At 44.3% G+C, this 13,958-nt stretch overlaps 1 protein-coding gene across 2 annotated transcripts in view; it reads right to left on the bottom strand.

Moving 5' to 3' along the window:
• The window catches only part of MTUS2 (microtubule associated scaffold protein 2), an 876,814-nt gene that overhangs the window by 684,174 nt on the left and 178,682 nt on the right, over positions 1-13,958 (bottom strand). The window lies entirely within an intron of this gene.

The following is a 13,958-nucleotide window of genomic DNA, read 5'->3' as shown; positions in this document are numbered from 1 at the left end:
TCACGTGAGCATTTTTTAGCCCTATTGTACCCTGCCTTAATACGTCTCGACCTGAATCTTTCTTGAAGATCCATAGCTTGGGATTCAAATCGGGAGTGTGCTGAGCAGATCCGCCTCATCCTGAGGAACTGACCAACTGGGATGGCTTTTATAATATTGTAAGGATGACTTGAACTTGCATGCAACAATGAGTTGGTCAAAGTGGGCTTTCTGTACACATCTGTTAGTAAACAAAATAATCCTGATCCACCTGAATTTTAATGTTCAGGAAGTCCACTGAGACCCAACTCTCAAAATAAGTGAGCTTGATGTTATATTTGTTAGAGTTCAGTTGTTACATGAAGTCATTTAATTGAAACTCAGATCCCTGGCAAATAATGAACAAATCATCAATGTAACGTAACCAACACTGCACATGGTCCGTGGCCCGGGCGCCATCCCCGCCAAACACCTCCCCTCCCAGTAACCTAGGAAAAGGTTGGCGAAAGATGGCGCACAGGCTGCACCCATGGCAGTGCCGAGCTGCTGTAAATAAAAAGTATCCTTGAATACGAAACTTTTTTGCTTAAAATAAAAGTTAATAATTCCATAATTAAGTCACAAATGTGGCCATCCCAGTTATCTGGGTCGATTTATCCAGTCCATTTCCTCTTTGTGGGTGAGCTGCTTTGATCTATCCCATTTTCTTACCTTGTGGCCATTTATATATATGATTGAAATATGTTGTAAACGGTGTTCTGATATGCTTTCCTGCCCATAGTCTACGGCCACTATATCTTGTGGATCACCATTTCTTATATCCATACATACTGTACATAAGGAAATAAATAATTATTTTACTATTCATGTACTGTATTTTTAGTTAATAATCTATTTTTGTATTAATAAATATTGTATTTCATAATATATGGTGACTCAGGTCCTCCTTTTCAATGCATTTTTTTGCCTTGCAGCCTTTATTTTACAGGTTAAATAAGTTTATATTGGACTTTGTGAGTTAATATAATTTTTTATTTTATTTTTAATTTTTAATTTGGAAAAGTGGGGTTATTTGTAGTGATGCGCGGACACGTGGATGTTCAGGTCCATCAGGTTCGGCCAAACATTAAATAAAAAGGTTTGGTACTGGTACCAGAACGGTACTCAAACTCAAACCTGAACCCCATTTAAATGAATGCGGGGCCCAAACACCCAGTGTTTCCCATGCCTTCATCTGTATGTCAAAGCAAGAAACACTGGCTCTGATCGGTGGTAAGTTTGTTACTGCTGGTGAGAGCACTGCGGTTCCAACACTGTCATACAGATGATAGCGTGTGAGCCAGCAGAAGTGACTGGAGGTAAAAAGCTTACCGCCAGTCACAGACATTGGCTGATGAGACTACTACTCTTATCATGCCACACCGGGTGTCGCTGATAGCAGCGAGAGCATGCGTACGAAGATGAGAGTATTCATCAGCCAGTAGATGTGCATAAAATTAAAAAATGTTGTGGGTCCCCTCTATTCTTGATAACCAGCGAAGGTAAAGCTGACAGCTCAAGGCTGCAGCCATGATTATTGCTCCCCCCAGGCCATCAATAAAAATGTAGTGGCCAACCTCTGTAATATAAAACTGCATGCAAGTCTGACTTTTCAGAGACATCCTACATGGACTAGAAGGAATTCCAACGTCTGAGCAATCTAAGGCACCAACCACCACTCCTAACATAATTGCACTGTGATGTCGTTTTTATCACGATATACATAACATTGATGGAGAGAATGATTGATAGAAAGTTTCCTTAGAGTCAAAATCTCTTTATGGCAAATTAAAATATATCAGGTCATTTTCTAAGACACAGAAGGCTCAGCGACTTCACTGATGATTAAAAGTCTAATCTTTCCGAATAAAATTGTTCCATCCTACAATAAGACGGCGTGGAGGATTATATAGCAGATCTTTCTTTTCTTACACCCAGGCTACAGTTTAACTGACTGTCTCTTTATAAAGAGGATGACATTTTTTCTAATTAAACTCTTCTTTGGTTATATTACTTTTCGGAATCTAATGATGTCTTTTCTATAGATTGTCCAAATTAATAATACTTAGTAATAACAAGCGTGATGATCATTATGTCACTATGTATTAGATGGGATTTTCCATACTCCAACTAGGCTATTCTACATGATCCAGCAGTCAGGAATGTGGTACAACAGCAGAAAAATAATTACACGAGACAAGATTTATTAACTTTGATGTAGCAGAGCTGGCCATGTGGTCTAATTGCAATAGTCTGAAGGTTAGTTAGAGGAGGCGAGTTCTGTCAAGTAGCATAGCCGGGTATGTAGACTAAACAGTGGTGAGATTAGTAAAGCTGTTTCATTCAGGAGTTAAAATGTTGAGAAAGAGAAAAATGAAGCCTAGTAGGTGTAATAAGCTTAAAACTGGCACTGAGGTTAGTGTAGCTATGGTATAACCTTTTACCGCATGTCCACTGTCTCTTAAAGGGAATCTGTCACCTATTTTTTGGTCTATGGCCATCAGGGGCTTATCTACAGCATTCTGTAATGCTGTACATAAGCCCCTGATGTAACCTGAAAAATAAGAAAAACGAGTTAGATTATACTCACCGGGGGCGCGGTCCGGTGTGGTGGGTGTTGCGGTCCGGCGCCTCCCATCTTCTAGCGATGATGTCCTCCTCCTTACTTCTGCCGTGGCTCCTGCGCAGGCGTACTTTATCTGCCCTGTTAAGTCCTATAACAGTGTGAGTCCTAGGGTCCCTGTGTAGGGTCGGTGGGCCGAGCTGGGGGGTGGTCCCTCGATATACCGCGCAGTGACATACAGACACACGATGAGGCAAGTTTCGGGTACAACAGGTCCAAGTTTATTCTCTTGCCGTCCACCTGACAGCCTCCGAAGTACACCGCACTTCAATTTACTTTGCTTCACTTCACTTATCGGCCCCCCGTTTCCAGGGCCGCTTCCCGCACACCGTACTTTACACTGGGGACATACATTTACGCACCGTCCCCTCTTCACTCTTCGACGCTCCTGTCAGATCCGTCACTGTGGCCGCCTTAGGCCCGTAAAGCAACAGCACTTTCACTGATCAGTCGTCTCTCTCTCAATACGGTATGCTTTACCTCAGTACCTCGTCTATACTGCGGTACACTGGTGTCAGGACCACCCCCCTGACTTTCTCTCTCCTCAATCCCCCTGGTTCAGTTTTCCTCACAGTGCACAAACTGTCGTAGTCCTCCTGTCACTGGAGCTCCCTCTGGGGACTGGAACTTTCTGGAACCCTCCTGTCAAATTTATATAATTCCCAGTTCCCTGTAACTCCGCCCCATGACCAATGGTTTCCTAAGCCCTAAGCTGATGTCAAGTACTTTGCTCACACTACTCCCTGCCCTCTAATGGTAAACCCAAGGTACTGCACGTCCACTACACTTTCTCAGCTGTTTCCCCACTGTAGTAACTGACACCTGTCTTAACTGTGCAAACCTTCCTTTCTCTGTTCTGACACGTCTGTCCGTCCGTCAGGTCACCTTCCCTACACTCCCCCTTCCTTTGTCTATTGTCGTCCTCGACAATCGTAATCCCTGCCTTTGTCGTACTGAAGCTTCACCTACACTCTGTTGTCGGACCAGTTGTTGGGCCAAACCCACTACCTGCGGGGGCTGAACCATACTGGGAGCACCGTGTTCTGAGCAGCCTACTGCTACTCACCAGCGCGCACGCCACATGACAACGTCTTTCAAATTGGGCTAGGTACACCCATATTCTCTCTATGGTGTGTACCTTCCCCTACTCTCCCCTTCTGTTACCTTCCACTGTCCGGTACGCCATGATCGAAGCCTCACACCTACCAGATCAGTGCCGGCGTCCACCTTCCTCCTTCAGGGGTGTCTGTGGTGTCGGGGACCTTACCTAGGACGGCTGTCTTTCTCACGTCTTCCATCTCTTGTACCTTTCTTTCAGTTACATGTCATGGTCTCGTTCTCCCAGACCTTCTCCACACATAGACCCCTTTCGGATCTCACACTTCCCGTTGGTCACACAGACCTTCCCTTACCCGGACCTGTTGCATTTTTCTTGTGCATATTATACAACAAAACAACTTTATAATATCACAAATACCCCATTTTCATATTTTTTTTTCTTTTCTATTGCTTCAAAAATCAACATACAACAATAAAAACATCACATGTTCTCCTCCCCCCTTCCTTGGACATGGACACTCTCTCTTCTTGACATCTCCGCTTTGCCAGGCTTAATACCAAAAAAGAAAAACCCAAACTTCTATATTAAACTCTTTTTTTTTTTTTTTAACTCGGACGCAAACTGTCCTTGTGATTTGCACAACAGTGCAATGAAATTTCGAAATTTCAAACCACTTCCTAGTGGCCGGCAGCAAGGGGCCCCACAGCCGTGGAGCTCCCAGGATGTAGGGAGTGTCCGCAACAGTCCTCTTTACGGGGCCCCCTGTTCATCTGGCTCAGCAATCACAGCTACCGCGTAGTAGCCGCGGGGGCAGTACTCTTTGTAGTACGACACCAAGTCCCCCTCTTGTAGAGCCCAGCCGTGATGAATAGAGGCCACATTAATATAGACCTTCTGGTAGGTAGCTAGATCACGTATAAACCCATACCCTTTGGCAATGTTCGTATACACGAGCCATCCCAAAGATCTCGTAGCCGCCATACCAGCCTCTCCCTTTGCATGGAGCAGGTTCCATATCTCCTGCTCCTGGGCCTTCTTTTTCTTGATAACCTCCACGACCCAGACGGAGGGTACAGTGCAGGCTCTAGAGTCCGGTGGGCGGGGCTTCGCCGAAGAAGAGAGCGGGGCAGAGGCGGTCGATGATGTCAGTGGCTCAGCAGCCGCTGGGGCCAGGTGGCGGATGGGAGCGGCCATGTTCTTAGGAGATTGGACCACAGGGCCTGTCACACAGGCCGCAGTCGATTCCAGAGCCGGCATAGCAGCCGCGGCCGCAGGGTAGGCCGCACCTGCAATTTCATCCGGAGCCGGGGCAGCGGCCGCCTTTGAAGATGCGGTCGCTAGCGGCAGAGGGGATGCAACAGTGTCTTCTTCGGTCAGGCTCCGCATCGGCGACACCGGGCGTGGCGCCACCGATTGGAGTGGTTCGGGACCAGGAGTGGAGGCCCTGCTCAGTTCTGCGCATATAGTAGGGCCCTCCTTGGCCGATTTCTCGGGGACACAGGATGCTGCGCGCTGCGGCCGAATGGTAGGGGCCGCTTGCGGAGCCACTGTCGGGGCCGGGGGAACTCTCACCTTCCCCGGCGCCGTGGCCTCCGTCTCCTCATCACGCGGCTCCTCCCGCAGTCTCCGCTCTTCATCCCGCCTTCCGGCGGGGCTAGCCTTCAGGCTCAGGCTTTCCGCTGGTAACTTAGGTGGCCACTCCCGGTGGTTCCGCACAGGCTCCGCTCCTTCACTCAACATCCAGCTGCCTGCCCGTGGCCCTGAGGGGAAAGTTTCCTGGCATGACTCGACCTCCCGGCGCCACCGCCACTCTAGGCGCCCGATGCCCCAACATCCACAGCGTCTCATATCGTCCGATGGGCAGCACTCGAATGGCGCCAGACAGCCGCAGCCAAACTTTTTCCTTGTGCCACTCCCTCTGCTGGGTGGGGTGATGGCAGACCTTTCCACCCACTTGTCAGGGTCCAGTACATGGGAGCGCCGGCCTCCAGGCACACATCGCTGGCTCCAGGGGTACGCAGGAGGAGGCCCCAGTCCATTGGGAACAATAGCAAACACCTGGAACTCTCCTCTGCGCTGAAGCAGCACCACCATCTTGCACCAGTCATGGTACCTCCTCGGATCTTCTGCTGGCGATGCAGATACGCCACAGCGCTCCCAATTTGCAATCCAAGCAGTGTAGTCCAAGTCTTTCTCCATTCTTTAGGGCAGGCCTGCCGCAGAAGATGACGTATTAGCGGCGGCGATCCTGCCGACTACGCCAAGTGTAGGTTCGGTGGGCCGAGCTGGGGGGTGGTCCTTCGATATACCGCACAGTGACGTACAGACACACGATGAGGCAAGTTTCGGGTACAACAGGTCCAAGTTTATTCTCTTGCCATCCACCTGACAGCCTCCGAAGTACACCGCACTTCAATTCACTTTGCTTCACTTCACTTATCGGCCCCCCGTTTCCAGGGTCTCTTCCCGCACAACGTACTTTACACTGGGGACGTACATTTACGCACAGTCCCCTCTTCACTCTTCGACGCTCCTGTCAGAACCGTCATTGTGGCCGCCGTAAACCAACAGCACTTTTACTGATCAGTCGTCTCTCTCTCTCAATACGGTATGCTTTACCTCAGTGCCTCGTCTATACTGCGGTACTCTGGTGTCAGGACCACCCCCCTGACTTTCTCTCTCCTCAGTCCCCCTGGTTCGGTTTTCCTCACAGTGCGCAAACTGTCGTAGTCCTCCTGTCACTGGAGCTCCCTCTGGGGACTGGAACTTTCTGGAACCCTCCTGTCAAATTTATATCATTCCCGGTTCCCTGTAACTCCGCCCCATGACCAACGGTTTCCTAAGCCCTAAGCTGATGTCAAGTCCTTTGCTTACACTCCTCCCTGCCCTCTAATGGTCAACCCAAGGTACTGCACGTCCACTACACTTTCTCAGCTGTTTCCCAAGTGTAGTAACTGACACCTGTCTAAACTGTGCAAACCTTCCTTTCTCTGTTCTGACACATCTGTCCATCCGTCAGGTCACCTTCTTTACACTCTCCCTTCCTTTGTCTATTGTTGTCCTCGACAATCGTAATCCCTGCCTTCCCTATACTTGTACACATTAGAGTAATGTCGGCTGAACCCACCGATATTGACAGGTATGCAGAAGCTATTATCAGGAAGGCTGGACTTGCCAAAAAAGTGGAAGGATTCAAAATTGCTGCATGAGTCATCAACAGTCTTAAATACACAAACGATACAGTATTGATAACAACCAGAGTAGATGGAATGAAGGACTTATTATGGAGTGTCAAGATGGAAAGCTCGAACATAGGACTCCTACTCAATACAAAGAAGACAAAGATATTGACTACTGCCAGGCATGACTCATTTGAGATGAACAGCACGGGCTGAAGTTGTAAAGGACGTCAACCTACTTGATTTGATCAAAACTGCATCAAGAAGCCCAGTAAGTGTGTCACATCCCTGGACTCAGGAATCAGGTTCTCTTACCCCACATTATCCTGTTCTCAGGTTACAAAGCAATAACCTGCTGGCATATTCCCTTTAAGTGAATGAAGTATAGCTGCAATCCCACACTCCACTCATGGAGTGGAGCATTTCTCTCTGTGAAGGACCTGGCACAAAGATTTACCCAAGTACAATGTAATGCTTCATTTCCCCTCTGGAGGCGCAGAAGGGTAGTTTGTGTAGAGTACTGAGCAGACTACAGCTGGTACTAGGGTCTCCTTTGGTGTGATGGCATGTGAGAAATGTGTTCTTTGGGGCCTCATCTAAAAAAAAATATGCTTAAAGCAGGCAAGCCCCTAGAAGGTACCTTTCCCTTTAATTAACATGGTTTAGTGAAAAAGAAAAAAACACTAACATTTCATCCTTCTATTACCATTGTTATTATTTTTTCCATTACTGTTATATTATTATGTCTTTTCATGTTTCTCATAGTTAGAAAATAATGCAATGTGGCCTGAACACTGTGCCAAGATTTCTACGGGAAAATCATTTCTAGTAAAAGGCTTATGAGGGTTGGCACGACTCGGCACAATCATGTTAAGGTATTTAGGATCATTTCTTCCTTTCTCACAGTTCGTGTTTTGAAGAAATGTCTAATAATTTAGAGTGTGACAAATGCATTTAATTGGTGGCATCTGGCACTTCCAAACTCATGAGACGAACTGAGCATTACTAATGATTTCAGCAGAGGAAATCAGAAATAGTTTTTTTTTTTATTTCCCCTCCGGTTCTTCTGAGATGACATGAAAGTAGTTGCTAGGGAAGAGATTTGTTTATACCAAATCCAGAGATCAGATCCTTCCCGTGTCTGCTATTCTCACTTCCTAGTTCACAATCACTTTATCTTTTCCACTCTGCGGTGTACGGACGGTTTTCCATAGATGCTCGATAGAATGTATCAGGAAATATTTCTAGAAGATGTTGAATTCTTCTCTCTTTCTGGAGGACTACGCTGAAAATAAAGCTAATGAGGCCGATTTAATCTCGGAGCATACACCGGGGATAATCAGAGCTGCACACATTGCTGATATCACACATCTATATCGCCAGGTGTTTCAGATGACCTTGCTTGCTTTCTGTTGCATCAGGACCAATGTTTTACAGGTCAGCCGGAAAGCATAATAACAAGGGATCATGCTGCAAAACCAGCTGTAATTTGTGCTTTGCTTCGCTGACCTGCCTGTGTAATTGAAGTTAATGTATTTAAATAAGGCTCCATGATTTACGCAATTAGAGCTTGCAACAGCTATTCCCAGCATGATAACTAGATAGAAAAGGGGTTGTCCAATCCCTTATAAATGGCCCCAGGGTGCTGCATACTGTAAAAAACGCTATATTTACCTTCCGACCCAATGCCGCTGCTTTGCCGTTTCTCCCGGTGCTCTCCTAACATAAACATTGTCACATAACCACTGCAGCTCATTAGCGGCTGCTGATTGGCTGCAGCAGTCACGTGACATTATGTCAGGAGACATAGGGCTGAGAATAGAGCATTGACACAGGTTTGGGAAGTATAGATTTATTTCTATGTTATGTGGCATAGATATTGGGATGTCCACTTCTTTAATGAGAAAAAAATACTTTTTTATGCAAGTATAAAGTAAGTAACTAGTGCTCTCCTCCACAGAATGGAGTGGAATTTTAACATTGTGTGTAAAAAAAATAAATAAAAAAAAATAAAAATAAAAATGTATAAGTCCGGTTTCACACGTCCTGATATTTCCAGTACCTGAGAAAACGGTATCGGAGATATCCGTGTATCAATTTGTCACATTCGTGTGCCATCCGTGTGCTATCCATGTGTACCATCCGTGTGTGATCCGTATGCTGTCCGTGTGTCCGTGTATTGAAACAATTTGTTTCAATGTTAACCGTATGACTTTTAAAACGCACACGGACAGCACACGGACGTCATCCGTGTGCGGTACGTATTGACACGGACCCATTGACACTCGGGACTGGAGTGTGCGGCTGCATGTATTTCTATGTAGCTGAATGCTCTGGTCTGAACCACCGGCGGCAGTGCCGAGTATTGATGCGAGAGACTCGTGCGAGTTTCTCGCATTCCACACGCAAGTGTGACCCCGGCCTAAGAGTCATGTGGGCGGAGGTGTCCGGTTGCCATGCCCTCCCTGGCTTAATGTCCTGAAGATACCATCAAGAAAAAACAAAAAAGGTACAGGACATCTCATAAAATATAACATTTATTGAATGTAATAATTAAAAAATTAAATAGCATGAATACATAGACAGTAATCCTATGGAGGACAACATATAATGTGATTTAATATTACGATCTATACACAAAATTACCAATACTGTTTAATATCAGACTGTTTAGTCATAGTGGCAAAGCAAAAGAATGCATCAAGTACTTACATTACAGAAAGCTAGTATAACCTGTGGTTCTGTGTGCCCCAATGCACGTTTCACCCAAGCTTCATCTGGGGCTTTATTGATATCCTATAGAATCGGAAACATCAATATAATTCAGCTTCCGTGGCATCCAGCACAATGGCCATATGTGGAGTGTAGCTGAAGCTCGGGCCAGTACACTTTGCTCCAGAATGATATATTCTGGCCTATGATAATTATCCCTATTTGATTTTAATTTTCTACACCTGCAAGCACCATTTACACAAAAACATATTAAGACAGCTATTGCAAAACAGTATAACACTATGCTAGTGGTTTTGAGTTGCACGAAAAAATGAAGTTACAGGCTTCTTTTAAAATACTAGAAACTCTAGTTTCTTAATACCACCACTAGAGGGAGCACACAGCATGAGGATTTATACAGATCCCATTGGCGCTGAATTATCAATCGGAGGAGGGGGGCGTTAGTTTTTTTTTGCATGGTTTTATTTCAGTCATCTCATCGAACTCCACAATGGATTGCTGGATATAATCATCCAGTCTTCATTATTCTATATACATATTGTGAAAATGGATAGATTGCTGGTTTGAGTCCATCCCAAGGGCCAGAAGTGATATGTAGCATAGTATTCCCAAATTAGTGATATAGAAATCCACCTTCTGTCAGCTATGTGATGGATTTCTTAACAGCTTCCGTTCTTGCCTTTTGAATGTTTGTTTCCCAAGTATTTTTTCTATTATCTCTCCAGCTCAGCAGAAGTACAACGATTGATCCTAGCAGCCAGTGGAGATTCTCCGAGTCCTGTTCTCTCTTTTTTCCCCCTCTTGTTCAGTAGTCCATAAACTACAAACAAGACCCTCTACATGATAGAGTAAGAATGTACCCGTTTATTATGGCAGCAGCAGAAATATTGCTTCATAAAGGTCGTGTGTCCCAAAAAGTGGTCCAGTTAATAAAAATCTAAGGCTACGTTCCCACGATCAGATTTTTGATGCTGCAGAATTTCCGCACCATTTTTGCACCTATTCTTTAAATTGTGATGCTTGCAGTTTTTCATTGCATTTTTTCCATACGTTTTTATTGCGGTTTTGACTCTGTAGTTTTTGTTCTTGTTCGTTTTTCGCATCATGCTTGAAGCCCTTCAAAGACCCTTGAAGTATATATACGTCATATATTGTGTCTACCCCTTTGATGCGGGCTCAGGCGCTGAGCCCGTATCCTTTCCAGCACGTGACAACTGAGTTGATCAGCTGTCATGTGCCCCTGACAGCAGAAGATGGAATCGCGATCCACTCCTGGCTGTTCACATGTTAAATGCCCTTTTCAATCTCTGACAGCGGAATTGAACATGATGGTGCCGGAAGCATGTCACTAGCTCCGCCTATCGGCGCTCCTGTCACATGATCGAAGGGCGACAATGGGTTGGCATGACAACCTGGAGTCTGCAGGAGAACCCCGTGGTTGTCACTGCCGATGTGCTATGAGCGCTGCCCCGTGGCCGGTAGGTATTCGTAGCAGATGATCAATTCTACTACACAGAGCAGGGCACAAGCAATCGGATGATCACAGCATCAAGTTTCCTGAGGAGACTACTGAAGCAAGTAAACCGTCAAAAAAAGTTTTTAAAAATATTTTAAAAATTCAAAAAAATATAAAAACTTCAAATCACCCCCTTTTGCCCTATTCAAAATAAAACAATAAAAAAATAAAAAAACACACATATTTGGTATCACAGTGTTCTGAAACGCCCAAACTATCAAAATATAAAAATAATTCATCCGATAGGTAAACGGAGTAATGAGAAAAAAAATGAAAAACGCCAGATTTAATGTTTTTTTGGTTGTCGCAATATTGCAATAAAATGCTATAACAAGCGATCAAAACATCGTATCTACCCCAAAATGGTATCAATAAATACGATAGCTCAGCGCGAAAAAAATAAGCCCTCACCCAGCCCCAGATCTGGAAAAATGGGTCTTCCATTTTTTTCTTTTTTTAAACAAATTTTGGATTTTTTTTTTCACCACCTAAATAAAAAAAAAAACCTAAACATGTTTGGTATCTAAGAACTTGTAATGACCTGGAGAATCATAATGGCAGGGCAGTTTTAGCACTTAGTGAACATGATAAAAAAAAATTTAAAAAAATGTGGAATCGCAATTTTTTTTCAACTTCGACACACTTGGACTTTTTTTCACCCGTTTTCCAGGTCATTATATGGTAAAATCAATGGTGTCATTCAAAAGGACAACTCGTCCCGCAAAAATACAAGCAGTCATACTGACGGCAGAAGTGAAAAAGTTATGGCTCTGGGAAGAAGGGGAGTGAAAAAGGAAAAAAAAAATGCCCAGGGTGAAGGAGTTAAATAAAGCTGCTTTGTTTTTGATACTTCCCATTTTTTTGCTCTGACAAAACTTTATTGATACACATAGGTGCGGATTACATGCCTTTTTGATGCGTTTCTGCCTTCAAATGTTTTTTACCTGCGGATTTTCAGCATGTAATACGGTTGTTCGACAGACAATCCCTGCGCGTGTTGCGGCTGTGGAGACAGGAAGCTGCAGGGACTCGAACATAGTATTTGAGCACCCCGAAGACACTCGCTAAGCACTTGAGCATGCTTAGATAACACCTTATCCGAACACGTTCACTCATCACTAGCGGTGTCCAGATGTATTGTTCCCCCACTTCTATTTGACCAACATTGCCACATAGGATGGTTTTCCCTTTTGTGCTGTAGAGACTTTGAAGGGTTAATGATATCTAATATCTATGGTGGTCTGCACGTTATTATCCCTGATGTCCTAGGGCAGATCATGCCTTGTGATTCAGGTGGTTTAGGTTGGTAAAGCGTGAAAGACATGTCTTGTGTTTTATAGGCCACGGTGGAAAATTTGGAAGAGGGCCCTAACCAGCAGGCTGCTCAGAAATGTGGGCCCTTGTAGCGTTCTAGATGCTATAAAGACAAATGTGTTTGCTCCCCTCCATTCAAAAAACAGATAAAACGTATAAATCTGATAGAAAATGATCTTATTAGATCAATAGGATATTCAGAATACAATCCACTATACCAAGACCAATGTACCACATACAAGGAATATATACCGCCACACTGTGACCATGTATTATCACCGCACAGGGCCCAATTCATCATTGCCCTTCTGCCTGCTTTACGGCATGAATACCTCTCAATTAGTGACTTTTTTATCTTTACGACAAATTCATCAAATAATTTGCACCTTTTTTTCCAAGTTGTCTTCTGTTGTTTAGATCTTCGTGGTTTTTCTTGGTGTTTCAGACAGATTGATGAAATGCGACTTTTTAAAAAAAATTTTTATGTCCTCCAGTCTCTTTGGAGTGATTTTATTCCCGCCATTTAAAAAGTCACATTTTTTACTAAACATTTTTTTCTAAAAGGTGCAACATTTTGCGCTAAAAATTTTCGTAAAACATACAGGGGGGAAAAAAGACAAAAACAGACAATATTGGGCTTTGTGCCAAATTCATGAATCGTGTGCGCCATTTTAATGAATTTGTCACTAAAAACGGAAACGAATACCACAAACCAAAAAAAAAAAAACCGTAATGCCAACTTTACCCGCAGATTATAGCTGATTGCTGGCAGTCCCAGAAAGAGAGAAACTGATTTTCAATGGCCACTTCTAGCTGTTACAGATGGTCCGCGGCAGACAGTCCCTCCAGTCCTTTCAAGTGTATACAACGGGGACCTCATTTTCGAGGTGGAACCGATGATATCCTATGATTTTGCTGGGAGCAAATCACATCATTGATGATTGTCTAAAAGGGCAAATTCAATATAAAGAACATGTCTGTGCTGTATGGAGACTCATATATGACTGTGGCAAAGACGGCAGGAATGGAACAAGGACTATGACAAACAGAGACCCATAGGAGCTGTTCTGTTGACTATTATATTCATGAAATTGATTGGAATTAACTGAATAGTGACTGCATTATGGGACTTGTTCCCCAGTATCAGAAGTTGCACCCCGCTGTGATTGGATTGCCATATGACAGATCCCTGAGTATCACCGGTTTCTCTATAGTAGACCCATCTTCCGTGCGCTTTGCATCACCCATCCATCTCGTCCGTTTGACATTCGGAAATATAAATTGCTCATCTCATCCGCTCACTCTACAGCGTAGGCGTCCGTGCGTTCCACCACTGCCTGGGTGGGCGACATGTAAATAAATTGGCGTTATTATCCAGCTCCCTGCTAATATTAATATGTACACAAGCAATCTGTCAGGCATGGCTGGAGAGGAATTATGCATCTATCAGACAAAATTCTAAATTGCATTTCTGTCCCGTATTCAAAATGTGCTGAAAAGAGCAAGATAAGGATC

Source organism: Dendrobates tinctorius, unplaced genomic scaffold (genome assembly GCF_039654945.1).
Source record: "Dendrobates tinctorius isolate UK_male_01 unplaced genomic scaffold, ASM3965494v1 ptg000075l, whole genome shotgun sequence".
Lineage (NCBI taxonomy): Eukaryota > Metazoa > Chordata > Amphibia > Anura > Dendrobatidae > Dendrobates > Dendrobates tinctorius.
Note: the sequence above shows the minus strand (reverse complement) of the source record. Positions and strands in the feature narration are given on the sequence as shown.